General features: G+C 44.5%; 1 long non-coding RNA gene across 1 annotated transcript; it reads left to right on the forward strand.

Moving 5' to 3' along the window:
• Window positions 1-2,565: 2,565 nt before the first annotated feature.
• LOC148056715 (uncharacterized) lies at window positions 2,566-4,260 on the forward strand. The gene is made up of 3 exons (XR_015702432.1): window positions 2,566-2,727; window positions 3,935-4,044; window positions 4,188-4,260. It is a non-coding gene; the product is annotated as an uncharacterized LOC148056715 (long non-coding RNA).
• Window positions 4,261-16,774: the final 12,514 nt, after the last annotated feature.

Consider the following 16,774-nt stretch of genomic DNA (forward strand, 5'->3'; position numbering starts at 1 on the left):
GTGGGTTGAGCGCTGCCCCAAGTTGATGTATGTTTTGGGGGATTTCATTCCTCAAGGCATCTTCCTGGAGGTAAAGCCACGGAATCAGAACAACCTGAAGGACCTGCAGGGATTGAGGATGCTGCTTTCTTTCCAATGACTTTCCTGGCACTGAACGCTGCATCCCTCCTGACAGAGCCTGCAGGCTGTTCCTGCAGTGCCAGCACAGCCAGTCTTAAACCCTCCTGCACTGAGGGATCCTTGCTTTAGAGGGCAGTTACTGCAAAGCCTAATCCTGTGGTCACCAGGTCACTGAAACACATCAACATTTGCTTGTGCAGAGACAGAAGGGTCAAGCTTGTGTTGGAAAATCTCCCTGTCCAGGGTTTGAGGAGGAGGATTCTGCTCTGAGACTGCTTGCCAAGCCCAAATGCCCTGAAATCATGATACTGGCTTACAAATCATGCGATTTAGAAAGTAATATAGCTGGTGTAAATTTTTTTTTTTCCTTCTAGGATTTAAGTCTTCAGAGTGCACATATTCAGGCTTTATTTTAAGCCTTTCAGGGAAGCAAAGACGACACTGAGATCTCCCTGTAATCACCTGCCTCCAGGAGCTGCAGCTCCACAGACGGTACCAGGTATCAGAAGAGCTGGCAAAATCAGAAAGGTTCAGAGCTGGCTTATCTGTCTGTGGTGGGTAATATGTTTGCTGTAGTGACAGGGAAGTGTTACTGGTGTTGTGCAAGAATATTCTGTATAATTTCCAGTGCACACGTTCAAAAAAAGAAGCCAGAAATCCATAGCAGAAATGTGGAGAACAGGGGTCCAGGTGCTTGGGCACCTCCAGGACTATGGGGTACTCGGGGCAAATGGAGTGGAGAGGGAGCTGGACTGATTTTTGGGCTGAGGAGCTAAAAGTCAACTCAAGCGGCTCCTCCAAAACCAGCCCAAAGTTGTAAAGAGCCAATGTCTATGAAACATCTATGGATGCCTCATTATGTAAAATTATTCCCTTTTGAATCTATGCTAAAATAATCTGGTTTTGTAATACGATGCTGCTGGCTAGCCAGCGCTGGCTCTCAATGTCTGTGCTGGTGTTTCTTGTTCGGTTTCTGTGGCACTGGGATGAAGATGAGTCTGCATGTTGGGCTTGGGACTAACGCCAGAAGAACTGATTTCATTCCTAGTCTGGCTTCAGCAGTTCCTCCATGGATTAGGTAAGCCATTCTGCTTTTCGGTGTTTATAATCTGGTCCTGAGGATAGTGGACTTTGCCTTCATGACAGCCGTGGGCCTGCCTTCATCCTCCACTATTGCTGCGAGAGTTGCCGGTCCTGGAAGTGGCATAAAACATATATAGCTTTTTCTGGAAGAAATTAAAAGTGGCTCTCTTATATTGGTAGATGTCGCACTCCAACTGGCTTATAAATATAACTTTAATGCCTAAAAAATGTGATAATCACCTTTATACTTGCTTAATAGCATCACTTTAAAGTGAATTACTGACATCATGTATTACATTCTTCCCCTACAGTAAATGATCTCTCCCTGCTGTATTTTATTACTTATTGTAAATTCATTCAAGCAGTATATTTTGCTTTCAGCAAGGTACCCTCAGTTACTTTTTCTGTCCAGGATAAATTGAGATAAATTTTGCCTGTACCTGGGTTTTGCTCATGGCATCCATCTTTGCCCATGAAAAGTTACAGCTGGAGTTGAACAGGACTTGAGAAATGATAATATCATACTGCAGAAAGTTACAGATCACCAGTCCACAGTCAAGCTGTGTACAGAGGGCTCATTGAAGCAGCCAGGAATTTAATAGGAAGTGAAAAACATAAAGAAATGTGAAGTATTCTCTAATGTTTATCCTGATAAAGTAATAAGTATATTACAAGAAAATGACACTAGTTATTTACCATGCCATCATAAGATTATACAGTAGCATATCACCCCAGGCACCATTGTTTGTCGCTAATTACCATTTTTGCCCTTGGAGGTCTATGGATTTATTGCTAGAGCTATTGAAATGTGAATTATTTTTTTAGGGGGAAGGGGAGACTTAGAATAAAAGAGATCTCCATCCCTTTGCTGACAATTCTGTGCTCCCAAGGCTTAGCAAATCTCATAGCTATGGCCACTGTGTTGTCAAATTGAATAAAAACCACGAGGCTGGCACCGATCGCCTTCCTGCAGAAGCTGCAGAGCCCCTGTGAAAACCGCTTGATGGAAGGCTCTGGTTTCACAGCCGTGGGAGTAAGATGTGACCCCAAGGTTGGTCGAGCTATGCAGTGGCTTTGGGGAGACCTGCCTGTGGCAATGAAATCTTCACCTTTGCATGCCTGTTAGGAAATCCTACTAGCTGCACCTAGATACAACACTTTTATGGGTACATCTAGCCTGTGGTTTGTGCTTCCACCTCTAGAAACCCCAGGATCGGTCCATGGCGGGGTCTGGTGGCTGTGTTGGGATGGATGTTGGCAGATACCCCATCCCACCCACCCTCCCTGCAAAGCAATACCTACTGTGGCTAGTCAGAGCAGTAGCTCAAACACAGAGTTCATATGGATCGAAAAATAATAATTATTCAAGTCCCCCAGCTACGGGGCTGCCCGCAGCCCTGGGACGGGTCTTCGGCACTCAACATCCCAACCACTTTTCCTGCAGCAGTGGAGATCGCGAACAGCAAAACTGTTCTCTCCTGCTCCCCTCCTGAACTGTCATCATTTGCTCCTCACCAACATCAGGTATTTTATTTAAAAGTGTTTAAATATGCAAAGCTCATTTTGGATTTGTATTATTAGAATTTTTAAGCGGACAAGGGTGCAATTTTCTCATTACAAGGGAGAAATGTCACATTTTAGCTCAAAGTGAGTTTTCAGTGCCAGGTTACAGAACGCAGGTAATGAAATATGCAGACTTTTAACAGCAGCAGTGAAAGCCTGGCAGGGCTGCACGCTCTCAGGGAGGCAAACCTGTCTTGTCAGCTCAAATCCACGTGGCAGGGGAAGGGAAACCTTCTGGGAGCTTCCGCTCATCTTGTGGCAGAGTGGTTCAAAACATATTTTGGGGGATATTTCTGGATGTTGCTGGAAATCCCATTCAAACCTGACTCTTTTTGAAGCCAAGCAGTGTGTTACAGCCTACTGTGTTTCCAGTTCCCTCCGTGAGGGCTCACAATACATTTTGCTCTGCAAATTTCCCTTATTTTAGTATGGTACTGGTGAAAGGGCAGGGCAGCATGCTTAGAGGGGACCAGAGCACTTGTGGAAGGAGATGCCCGGGTTCTGCTGGGCGCTCTCTGTTGATTAACCACTGTAAAACCTCTGAAGTTAATTCTGTCCACACATGCTGCTGAGAAGAGAGGAGCGTTTCCTCTGGAGGTTTTAGCATCCTGTAAGTAAAATCAATTGATTTTTAGATCATGGGGCTGAGAGTTGAAAGCTAGTTGGGATGGATTTTGTTTAACTTCCCTATTTAAATAGCTCATGCTGTTTGAATACTTATACTTGCCTTTTTATTAGCTCACCCACGTTAGCGATTTGTATGTCTATATCTTGCCTCTTTGAAAAAAAATAAGCAGCTGGCATGTAGGGCTACACATAGGTATTAGCCAATGTCTGTTGTAGAAAGAGTCGATGTTATGGCCTCCTAACCCAAGCAGGGCTTGAAAACCTCAGCTCATCAGGTGCCACTGGGACACTTTGCCATTCTTGCCAGCCCTTCTCACTGCTGATTTCTCCTGTGGTCCATGTCTTTTGGGCTGTCAAGAGCACCAGGATCACCACTGTGCTGTTGTTATCTTGCAATAACCCTGCACACCGCTATAATAGCTAAGCTGTGAGGGCCAGGTCACCTCTGATACTTGCAAAGCCAATTAGGACTTACAGAGCACTAAACTCAGATTTCTTCAAGCCATTTCATTTTATTGATCAGACACATTTTTATTTCCAGATTGCTCACTCTTGGGAACCATCCAGGTTTCATAGTGCGAAGGACTGTGTAAAATGTAATGATTCAGCACTCCCAGCATGGCCTTCTGTGGATTTTGTTAACCTTGCAAGGTACATTTAAGATGCAAGACAAGGATTGAAAAGCACCATTATATATCCGATGCTCTTCTGAAAGAGTTCTCCAATTTGCATTTCCCTCTTGTCCTCTTTGAAAGCAAAACACATGCTTCACCTCTTTCTTGGTTAAATCCTAGGATTTTCCTGGAGGGGAGATTCCCAGCACCTAAGAGAGTTCAGCAATTCAGACAGTGCATGAACTGACACTTAACTAACCCTTCTTCCAAAAACTTTTGTACAGGTTGGTAAGTTTTTCCCTGTGGCTAATGGGTCTCAGATCAGACAGGTGGCGCTTCAGGAGAGAAGCTAGAGCTCACCCTCACCCACAGAAAGTGCAGCACAGCTACATGCTATCACTGCTTCTTCACCAGCCATGTGAGTGCTGGCTTGGCTCCAGGCACATGCAGGCATTTCTTGGAGACTCTAGCGTGAGCAAAACAACTTTACTGGCAATTTAATGCCTTTTTGCACAGAAAAGATATATTCTTTTTGCCTCAACTGAATGAGAGGCTTAGAATCCTAAGAAAGGAAATAGTGATTCTAAATCAATAGAGAGAAATATACAGTAAACGCTTTAGTATGTTGTGCAATAAAATGGGCCCTCATGCCTTATAAATACAGGCACTTATCTTATCACGTGCATGCAGTCAGTCCTCCAGTATCCACAAGTTGCTCAAAAGGCACACAGCTGAGCAGGTCTGAAGCAACTGAAGTTGCCTTTGTATGTGTTTCTCCCACTTGGTGAGATATCTTGGTGTCCTGGTTTCAGCTGGGATAGCGTTAATTTTCTTCTTAGTAGCTGGTAGAGTGCTGTGTTTTGGATTTAGGATGAGAATAATGTTGATAACACACTGATGTTTTGGTTCTTGCTGAGCAGAGTTTACACTAGTCAAGGACTTTTCAGCTTCTCGTGCTCTGCCAGGTGCATAAGAAGCTGTGAGGGAGCACAGCCAGGACAGCTGACCCAGACTGGCCAAAGGGCTATTCCATACCATATGACATCATGCTCAGTATATAAGTTGGGGGAAGAAGAAGGAAGGGGGGCACGTTCGGAGTGATGGCGTTTGTCTTCCCAAGTAACTGTTACGCGTGATGGAGCCCTGCTTTCCTGAGGATGGCTGAACGCCTGCCTGCCGATGGGAAGTAGTGAATGAATTCCTTGCTTTGCTTTGCTTTTGCTTTACCTATTAAACTGTCTTTATCTCAACCCATGAGTTTTCTCACTTTTACTCTTCTGATTCTCTCCCTCATCCCACTGCGGGGGAGTGAGCGAGCGGCTCTGTGGTACATAGTTGCTGGCTGGGCTTAAACCATGACACTTGGACTGAGAATGACTCTGAGAGGAGTCGTTGTCATTGCCCTGGACCTGGGTGCACTGGTGGATGCAGGGCAGAGAAACCTGTGCTGGCTCTGCGCAGATCTGGCTTATGTTTAAAACCAGTGGCAGCCATTCTCTTTAAGTAACACAGAAATCTCTCTTACACTGCTGATGATACACAAGTTGCCTGGATATAGGGAGCAGCAGCAAAGATAGGTGGCTGTAGAGTGATGGTTAGAGCATCTTCGTGTGAGGGATCTGCAGAAATATTTGCAGAGCTGAGAGGGCTGAGCTATCTGCAGAGTTATTCTCCTAACCAAGCATGCTGTGCCTTTGGGGCTTGCAGGTTTTCCTTGCTGTACGGCCAAGTAGTCCTATAGTCCAGTGAAATTTGGCTGATGGAAATATGTGCTGTCACACTTCATTAGAGGATGGCCAGGGACAGGCACGGGGAGCAAAAGCTGGGCTGATTGCAAACACCTCATTTCCTTCAGAAATCAGACTAGAAATCTTCCCAGCACACATAGGCTGGCTGTGAGCAGCTCTGAGTATATGCAAGATGAGAAGGTGGCCTGCAAAGTCAAACGAGCAGGATGCTGAGAGCTGCTATAGAACCTTTCCTCAGCAGCAGCCCAGCCTGAATTTTGTGGATTTTCATGGTTTTTCTTTTCAGTCTTCAGTTATCATCTCCTCCTTTGAGGTTGTTACGGCTACAGCTGCTCAGGTCCCCTTCTTCAGCCCATGCAAATTCGTCCCAGGGAAGCACCGAGCCAAGAACTTGCAAAAACCCAACCAGGCGCTTGCAGGGCTGCTGCTGGCACTGGGCTGTCAGAGGCCCTCTGCAAGACCACGGGCCACCTCTCCTCTGGAAAAAGTACCACAGTGCCTTACATTTTGATGTGGGATATTGTATTTCTGAACATCACAGAAACATAGGAATTGGGTGTTTCGTTGAGTGGCAAGCACAAGCTGTGAATTACCACACTTTCCAAGTATTATTCCCCTGGCCTGGTATACAAGCCAAAGAGGAACTGATCCAAACAGATTTCTCCCTTTGCTCGCCTGAGGCTCCCATTCCTCCTTCAAAACACTTTTTCACATTTCTTTTGAGAAACAATACTTCCAAATACGGTAGTAGAGAATATGTAATGAAATATGAGATTTTTGTGGAATCCATCGTATTGTCATGTTCTCAGTTCACCTCCTTGCCTCGGATTCCCTTTGTTCCCCCTCCATCCTCCCACCAGCCTCCCTGTTTGTTCTTTTTCCTTTTGACTGCCCACTTTCACATTCATTTTGGCTTTCCTTCAGCCTTTTAATGCTGTATGTATTCCTTGAATTTACTATAGTTTGACATTCTGTTTCATGAGTCACCACTGGGGATAGAGTTTGAAGCAGATCAAATCACACAAATTCTTACAGCTCCCTAAAACTAATTTGAATTCATGCTCTTTTTTCCCCTGATAAACCTTTGGGATTCTTTCCTCCACACATTCCCCCCAAAAGATGATGAAGTAAGTACGTGCATTTATTGCATGTGGTGATGACTGTATGTTGGGGATGGCGGGGACTCACAACTTCTTTCCTTTTCCCTCTGCACGGGCGCTAAGCTAACACACCACAGAAAGTCTGAATCATGTCTCCTTCCTCAGAAGGTTTCTCTAATCCTTTTTTTCCCCAATTAATTTAACTTTATGACCCACAGTGAGGAAATTCAGTGGTAGCAAACTGAGTATGCATCCCCATTTACATCTTTCCTAGTGAAATGAATCCCCAGCACTTCTCTGGCCAAAAATAAAAATTACTTTTCCCCACCTTTTCTTCCACCATGCTTTATTGAACTTGTTTTCTCTAATGCAGTAAGAATAATGCTGGTGCTTAGAGGAATGCATGCTCACCAAACAACAACTAAATTCTCCATACAACTCCACTTTGCTTTGGTGTTTAATCACCTTCAGAAATTGTTCCTAAGCTTGTATATGCTACTAAGAACATTAGTCTTTAAATAACTTTTTGCTATGGTGGTGTGTGATGATTAGGTTGGCAAAGATTTCTGTTGTGGTGTCATCATAATTTTCATTAGTACAGTGAATTATGACAGCTTGTTCTCTGCTCCAATTGATGTGATTACTACTCTGAAACCCTGGCACATTTCACTAACACCTGACATCTGGAAGAGAAAGGTGGGAGGCAAAGCAAGCTCTCAAAGTTGCTGCATGATGCACAGTGATGGTCTCCTCATTTGTTCCAGCAGCTGCTGCAGCCAAGGGTAACGGCCTTTGTTGGTCAGCAGAACTAATGCAATTCTTGCAATGATAAACAAATAGCTCTTGTGATTAGTGGTGGAAAATACCATCAAACAATGTGTTGTGCTGAATAGACAGAGACTGGAATTAGCAGCACATCCCTATTTAAACTAAGGTGACATGTCAGAAGCGGGTGGATGAGTTGGAGAATTATTTTAAAAAGAACAGAAAGCATGCATCAAGCGTACATCAAATTGAAGGCCCGTATCAGAACAGAAATTATTGTTATAGCTTGTTAATGGAAGATTGTCCTACCAACAAAACTGTAAAGGGATGAATTTCTAGTTCATCTAACAAAGGATAAACTCTAGCCCTTGCATGAGCGCGGTCCCTGGCAGGCTGGTACTGCACAGGTGACGTTGCTTCTGCAGGAGCCGTGCAGATGCAGAGCCTGGTGCAGCACACCTCTGCTTTGTGCCCGGCTGCAAAGGGGGAGACAGATGTACCTCCTCTTCTCTGGTATGGGCACAGCTCAGCTGGATGCTGCAACCTGAGTGGGAACAGCCACCACCTCATCCTTATTCTCCCTTTAGGGAAGGCCAGTGACACTGTCAGGTCAGTTTTTACACCACAGCTGCCTGCAGGAGCCCCTCAGCGTGGGATGGCAGCAAGGGCTGCCCGTGACCCTCGACAGCCTGCAGTTCCCCAGTGTGCATCCAATGCTGCTGATAAAAAATGATGCTGTGTCATGGTTTAACCCCAGCCGGCAACTAAGCACCACACAGCCGCTCGCTCGCTCCCCCCCACCAGTGGGGTGGGGGAGAGAATGAGAAGAGTAAAAGTGAGAAAACTCGTGGGTTGAGGTAAAGACAGTGTAGACAAGACTGTCAGATTACTGCCTTGGCAGAATAATCTGCTCTGACACTGAGGAAACCACTGTATGGGTAAAACCAAGCCCTGAGCCAGCCAGGGACACGCATGAGTGTGAAACACCAGTGCTGCCACTACAGGACCTGGGGACCCCTGTGTGTGCCACACGTGAGACACCGCTGCCCAGGGAGTTGGCCAGCACCATGCATCTCCAAGCAAACCCAAAGCGTCTTCATGCAACCTTTGTGCATGAGCTGCAACTATATGAAGCAAACCCCCAAAAACCCCAGTGGTGTGGTCTCCCTCACAGAAAGTATCTTGGGCTGCTGGTAGCAACCATGCCTGTGTCTGCCCATGGTGCAAACACTGGGGAGGCTGCAAAGGGCCTTGGCAGTGCATCCTGCTCTTAGCAAAGTTTATGTGCTCTTAGCAAAAAACACACACAACTTTCACAGCTCTACATCAAACTTTTCTTACAACAGAGTGAGGTCTTGTGGCTGCCGTTATCAGAGAGATTTTCTGTACAGCTATGTATTAAACTTTTAAGAAGGTAACCAAACCCCATTAATCACTAGCATATTTCTTACTACTGTACCGGCCAAGGATTACTTCAATATTTATTTTAATGGATTGCTCAGTTATGAACAATTTTAAGGTTAAAGGTCTTGCAAGACTCTTTTTATAAGCTTTCTGAAATCTAATCCATCACTAATTTCCATATGTCTTGCACAGCACTAGGCTAATGTAATGCATCACCACAATAAATCCCTCTCTGATAAAATTATCTGGGGTATTAAAAAAAATTCAAAACATTGTTCTTAACTACGTGTGCCTTTTTCAGATGTCTCACTAGTTGAGACATAAGCCTAGTGTGTTCAAGATTTTTTTTCCTTAATGATAGCTGGTATAGGAAGTTTAAGATGACACCTGGCAGCTTAGATTTTCCATGCCAGCAAATGTCACAGACAGAAGTGGCTTTTTTAATGACACCTCTTAATAGAGGACAACTAGCTTCCTACTCTTGTGTCCCCAGACTGAAGTTTTGGCCCCAGTTCCAGTGTTTTTTATCCCACAAGTAAACCTGCTTCATCTAGCACCATGTAAAACACTGACACGACTCCTTTGCTCTTTCATCATTGATATCCCCAAATAATTTTGGTATTCTCTGCTACCCAGGATGTACAACCACCAGTCTAAGCATCAACAGTGCTCTGCTTCTGATGTGCTGCAGATAGGCTGGTACAGAGCCGATGGAGCACAGCAGCAGCAGCAGCATTGCCGTGTTGGTTATCCAGCCACGATCTCCAGCAAAGGAGACAGGGAACAACGTCATCTGACTAACTCTGTTACACACCACAACTGTATGCTGAGCTAAGACCAGACAGCTTTTTGCCTTCTCTATCCTTGAGTTACTAAGAAATTTCCTATAAATAGTGGGAGAAGGGCAACATGAGATGCTAGGCCAGGTCTACCAAGGTGTATGCTATGTTAGGGGAAAGTTTGTGTCTAGATGCAGTCTAAGAGAGCAGGCAAAAATTTGATTTTTCCAAGAAGTGTAAGGAAAGCTTGAAAATACAAGCCTGTTAGCACCTCACAAAGTCAATACAACACCTGCAAGAGTATAGAAGAGGAGATAAACAAACTGGAAAGGATGCCTTGTTAGTACGTTGGTAAAAAAATATGGTCATGGAAAAAGTCTCATATGTGGAGTCATATGCAATGATTGTGGCAAGAGAAATCATTATATCAAAGCCTGCAGACAAGAAAACATAAGAAAAAATATACACTACATTAAGCGAACAGTGATTCAGACACAGAGACCGTGGAAGCATCTGACATTACCCCAGCAAAACAGCAAAAATGAATTGTGTACATTAAGCTATCTTCAGATACGAGAATCAGCCCCACGCAGCCCCCTGGGAAGCAGCACGCTGAGGAGGAGCAGTGGGAGGCTACCTGCAGGCACTTTGAGTAACTTACCCAGGGATAAGTAAGTGAGTTCAATAGTCTGTAATGCAGCTGTATCACATCTGTACTATGCTAAAGCAGATTGGAAAGTAAAGCTGAGCCAGCAGCTCAGATTTAAAGGTGGCTGTGGAAAGCAAAGACAGACATGAATTTACAGAGAAACCAAAGGCCTCAGAAAACATCTTTTAAGAGATTTTTGTTTTGTTTTAATCTAATACACCTGTCACCTTAAAGTCCTTGAATACCATCACCAGTACAGCTGCGCTGTACATGAAAGGAATACAAAATTCACCTTCGGCTGACTAAGTATCACCTATTCAAGGCTGCTCAGTGCTTCTGGGTGCTAAGGTATTTCGGGTATTTCTGAAATTGTGAGATGCCCAGGCAGTCAGGCTCTTGACCTCAGCAGCACTGAAGGCAGTTACTTTCTGAAAATGAACTTTGTTGGGGCTTGCAACGGGGAGGAGTCTCCCCACAAGGTTATTTCATGCAAGTCCCACAACAATTCTTAAAATTGCAAGCTGCCAGCCAGGTTTCCCAAGCCAATATGTTTCCAATAAGAAGTGCTTGTTTTATTTACAGGTTACCATTAGAGACAAGATTTGCATCACATTATTAAACTAATATTGCTGAGAATGATGTGACCAGAATAGCTATTCATGCCTCATGGCCATAAATGGTTTATGCTGAGCCCACCTCCATCCCTCCCCCTGTACTGCCTTGTCTGTGCTGACATTTCTTCGTGAATATTTAAAGTAATGCCTGCTTTCATCTCTTGTTCAAAATCAAACACAAGCACACTGTAGAGCACGCCAGGCAGTCGCTATTCAACACACAGCACACCAACATGCAATGAATGCTGGCAACAAATGGATGCAGCACTGGTTTATTTGCTGAAAAGTAATGTTTGCAAGGCTGCATTGGGGTGTGGGTTGTATAACTCTTACCAACAAGATTTTAAAACTTTACCTGGAAAGTGAATGCAAATATTGGAACCCTGTTACAGCCTTTCCTTAGTTAAGTACAGGCATGTTTGATGAGGCCAGAGTTAAGTGGTGGTGGTGTCATCAAATGTGAAGTGTAGCTGGTTGGCTCAGCCTCTGGTGGGAGATTCGCCACCCCAGAGCATGAGTGTCAGCAAAGGGCTGAGCCTTTCAGAGAGCCTCCCTCCATCCCAGGATCTGTTCGGGAGTTTGTCTTTCCCAGAAGGGCAGCTCTGCTGCTGGAGTGCCGGCACAGCTAGCTGCGTTAGCCAAAGAAATGACAGTAGAGCTCATTCCTCCACAAATGCACTGACCTTGTGTGACAGTGTTGGTAGCGAAAGACATTTCAAGACAGTCCTGAATAGGGACACCAGGTCATTTGTTCGTTTTTTTTGAAAGGACACCTCGCTGCCTGCAGAGCCATGTATTATGCTACTGTTAAACCTTCTCAAGCAATCTATAAATATAAAGCAAATTCTGTGCAGCTATGTTAGTGTGTTCTTCTCATTGCGACCTCTTGGACATATTCCTGGCCTATGATGGGGCTGTCAAAAACTCAGTAATCTGTCCTCAGCGCCTGCAGGGTTTGTGCTGCAGAGCTACCAGGAGATGCACATGATGTAGGAGGGACTGGGGCACTGGGGTTATTAATAGCACCTGCCTTTGCCACACAGCTTATTAGCAGAGCACCACACATGTGAACACAATTTCTGTCCTGCTTCTGCAGACCCTGGGTGAGGTATTGGAAATAATTCAGCCTGCAAAATAAGGACAGGCTTGAGGCAATGGGGCTGTCACACTCATGGGACACTGTGTCCTGCTGCATCCTCCCTCCCTCTGCCTGCTCTACCTGAAACCTCCCATGGACTTCAGTGTACCCTGGGCTGAGTCATGGCTCTGCTCCCTCCTTGGCCATGGGGACTCTGCCAGAGCTGCACGGAAATGGGGTTGCCTCAGGGTGTTGCTGAGAGCAGCAAGAAGGATGCTGCACACCCTCCAACTCCACATCTCCTCCCTCCCTGGACACCACATCTGCTTTGTCCCCATCCTCCAGCATCACTCTTGCACTGGGCTGAGTTTACGGCTCACCTTCGTCAGGATGCATGCCAGTGAAAGGAAGCAGGTTCTGCCAGCTTTCCAAAGCCTTTGTATGTTTTAGGGACTACAAGGAAATACCAATATTTAGGCAAAATACTGTAAGTGTGTCATCCCTCTCCCTCCATTTTCTTACCATAGCTCCAAGTCAGGTGGAAGCCCTGCTCCTTCCTCCTGGCTTGCTTTTCACTCTCTGTAAGTGGAAACTGGGGTGTCACAGGAGCATTTGTGATGGAGGGAATGGCTCCTCTCCATCTCCCCGTGCTTCCTTGGTTCATTTGTTGCAGTGACTCTTGCTTGGAGAGTGCTCCTCACATCTGAAAAGCTCTCCCTGCTCTTCCCTGGAACCACCACTGTGAGTAGCTTTAGCCATTACACAAATTACACCAGCCTGTTGCAAGATTTAGAGAGTTTTCATCACCTCTGGCAGTGTCAGAGCAACACCACAGCAGCCTCAGCTGCAGGCAAAGTCACCCAACTACTGCCCTTGGGCCATGTTGGGACGCAGACAGGAGCCATGCAGGTGACAGCCACGTTGAGACCAGGGACATCCTTGTGTGCCATTGAGACCATGGGCTCTGGCTGTAATGTTACTGTCTGTTCAGAACATCCTCTAAATAAAATCCTGTGTATTGTTCACAATTTTTACAGCTGGGAACTCTCCCGGGAAACCTCACATTATGCCTTTGGAAGAAAAGAAATACTGTAAGTGCTCCTAAGATTATTAATGATATAAACATCTCTATTGTGCAAACCCATGAATATTCACTCACATGAAGTTGGGCTTTTGTTATATTCAGCTCCCAATTAAGGTGTTGGACAAAGCAGACACTCTCCAGGATACTTCATACATGTATTCGGGAGCTAAATAATAACCTGCATCATTGCTGTACTTGCAAATATTCATTTCAATGTATATGGGAAATCACGTTCTTCAAAACACAAAAACAAAAGTTAGGGGGATTTTGTGGTCATACAGTTGAAATATGCGTGTAGAAATAGCTGGAAAATGTTCTGGTGGTTGGTATCAGCTTGTCTCCCTTTTAAGGGGAAATAGTGAAGGAAGTACAGGCCAGTTTGAACCTGCAGAGGATCTAACAAGATGTTGGTACTCAGCAGCAGAGTTTACAAAACACTATGTTCTGTTTAACTTAAGAAAATGTTCATTGCAAGTGGTGATATAGTGAACCTACCAAAGAAGGAGAATCCTTTACCTAAACGGTGATCAGACATTAGAACAGGCAACCTCCTCAGCTTCAGTGTGATTTATTCACAGTGCAATCTGCAAATCCCCTGTGCTGCTTTGCTGGCATAAAAAGCCACCAAGTGATGAAGAGCTTTGGGAGAAACTGAGCAAGGCGTACTGTGCCTTTCGGGGCCTCTCCCCATTGCTCACCAGTCCCTGGGCAGCAGCAGCAGAGCTGGGCACCGCAGACCCCTGCCTCTGCTCCAGCACAGCCTTTGCTGGCACCCTGCGCCATACAGCAAGGGAGAGCTGGTGCCAAAGAAAATGCACTGTAGCGCAGTCTGCTGGCAGCTTCTTCTCTCTATTACAACTGAGATGTGTGAAAAATATCCCTGTTTTTATTCACCGGAATGTTGGCAACAAAGCAGGGAATCTAGGGGAGCATCACATGGGGAATAATGACAGGCTAAATGTTATTTTCATTACAGCTACATTAGCGCGATTACAGAAGGTGGTCACAGTGCAAGAGGAGTTTTCTGTCCTCTCTCAGTTCTCCATCACTGGAGACATTAATGAAAAAAAAAAAAAACCAAACCCACCCCTCCTTCCCAAAATCTTACTTGCATCTTTCAGTCTCCTTCCCTGTTGCAGTCTGCGAACCTTCAGCTTGCTGGCATGCTTCAGATGATTTTTAGAACATCATCAGATGGTAGCCATGGATAGTTAACACCCACAGATATATTTTCTGTGCATAGGTTTCCCAGCACAGGGACCGTCTTCCTCACTACACACCACCTAAATACAGAAATCTTCACCTGTAAGATGGTCCCATGGTATTGTCAAGAGAAAGCAGCTTTTGAGTCTTGTTCTCTGCAGTCATGCACCATGCTTCACATCCCTAAAGCATCTGCAAAATGTGGAGAGGTGTCCCCCTTTCAGAAAAGGGAAAAAGAAATCCTCTAATTCTGAAGGACAGAAAGACAAGGAGTGGGCAAGGGCAAATGGTGCCCGCAGAAATAATCACCCAAACTTAGGAAGCAAGAACCTTGAAGGAAACAGAAAATTGAGTTTGGATAATTTTCCAATTCATTAACTGTTGAAACAAAACAAATTCCACATCTGGATCTGGCTTCATTAAATTGCAGGTTTGAGTCACATTGACATCTTAGTGCCTAAGCTCATCCATCGCTAATCAGATTAGGAAGCCCATCCCTTAGAGAGGCAGTCACTCAGCAGTGCTGTCCCATTGCAGACATTCCCATCAAGCAGCTCCAGGTTGCCCATCCAAGATTTACTACCAGCCTTTTGAACCCAGCTCTGCTTTTCAAAGCCACAGCAGCCCACATTACCTCATGCCCCGAAATCCTGGAGGTAAAACAAGCATCATCTGCCTGCACAGAGCTAACATAGCTTGGAAATGCTGCTGCTCCTGCTCTTTGATCCCACTGAGATGGTCTGGAAATGCTGCACTGTGGCAACACTGGGCAATGAGGAACAGAGAACCAGGCTGCAACAGGATGGTTGGCTGTTAAGTTGTACAGCACGTAATTGTCTCCATGATTTCTGACAGCTCAAAAAGTTTGTGGCCAGGAGGGCCAAACAAATAAACAAACAAAAAAACCCCCCAAAAATAGATACACACATTTAGTCACCCTCAGTCCATATTTAGGCACCTACATATATTGCCCACTTTCCAGCTGTTACAGACAGGATTTTAGTTGCAAGGAGCTGAGATCAAGCTTAGCAGGATGCCCACAGATTTCAGCATCCCACACACTTAATACCCATGATTGTTACAACATAGCAACTAGTCTGTAATTAGTACAGACGTTGCCAGAGCTGCCTTTGTATTACTTATGAGTCATGCTACTAAAATATTTTTTATTCATTATCCAAGTCCTTTTCATTTCAGTGCCAGCCATTACCATGTTGCAGGCTACATATAGGACTCTGTCAGGCTTGTCAAAGCCAAGTGCTTTCCGATAGGGATCTTCATATTTAATCTGACGAAGAATTACTTTACAAAAGAGCGAGATCAAACAGGTTCATCTCTGCACAAAAGAAGAAAGAAAAACTTAAACGTGTCTCAAAGTAAGGGATTTTTCTCCTTGTTGCTTCTCCAGGCAGACATCTACAGTTAGAAGAACCACTTTCAAACTTGGCTTAAATTGTTCTATCAGTTAATTAAATATTTGTATTTTAATGCCTTTCTAGTTAACTAGTGAGGAAAAAGGCTCATGGAAAACTCAAACTGAATATTAAACTTTTTTTCATCTTTAATATAATATATGGAATAGAAAGGGGAAAATGTAGCTGAAATGTATTATGACAAGCAAATAAAAGTAATATCAGAAAATTCCTTTGGGCAGATCCTGTTCTAGACCACTAGTATTTACTTTATTTTTTTATTCACCGTGTTATTAAATCACTGGGTTGGAAAGTCCTTGGGTCATTTCAAACCATTGTCTCATTGATTTCTTGTTCCTAAAGCATCCTTAATATAGGTTTGTCATTAGATTGTCATCCCTCGATTTCCCTCAGCAGTGGGCTAATTGCCTAAATGTTCTTACTGTTGAAAAGGAACACTGACAGATTAATTCAGGCCTCAAGATCAGGTTTGTAAATAAATTAGTAGGTTAAAAAAAAATAATCTGACATCATCAGAAAAGTTCCTATAAAAACACGGTAGAGAATGAGTGCCTCGACTCTCTGTTTCGCAGCTTGCACGCAGCCAGCTGGATGCAGGGACTGCAGCACGGCAGGAGAGCATCCCGCCGGACAGCTGGGCCCTTGGGTGCTGAACTACTGCTGGTTTAAAGACTGTACATTTTGGTGCTTTAGATTGCATCTATTATTTCTTACTGCTGGAACGCAAGTTGCAGACAGAGGTGTCTCCCCTGAGTCTAATATTTTATGGGAAAGGTGTTCTTCTATTCAGTTCATTTCATAATCTCGCCATGTTCTGCGTTTCTAAAATCTTTTAAAGTTTGTCTTGAGTGTTGCTATTCTTCTCAGATTTAGCTGTATAGTTTAAAGACTTAGTTTTACCATAAAGTGG

This window comes from Nipponia nippon, unplaced genomic scaffold (assembly GCF_047370975.1).
Source record: "Nipponia nippon isolate SJK-2023a ecotype South Korea unplaced genomic scaffold, ASM4737097v1 scaffold_12, whole genome shotgun sequence".
Classification (NCBI taxonomy): Eukaryota; Metazoa; Chordata; class Aves; order Pelecaniformes; family Threskiornithidae; genus Nipponia; species Nipponia nippon.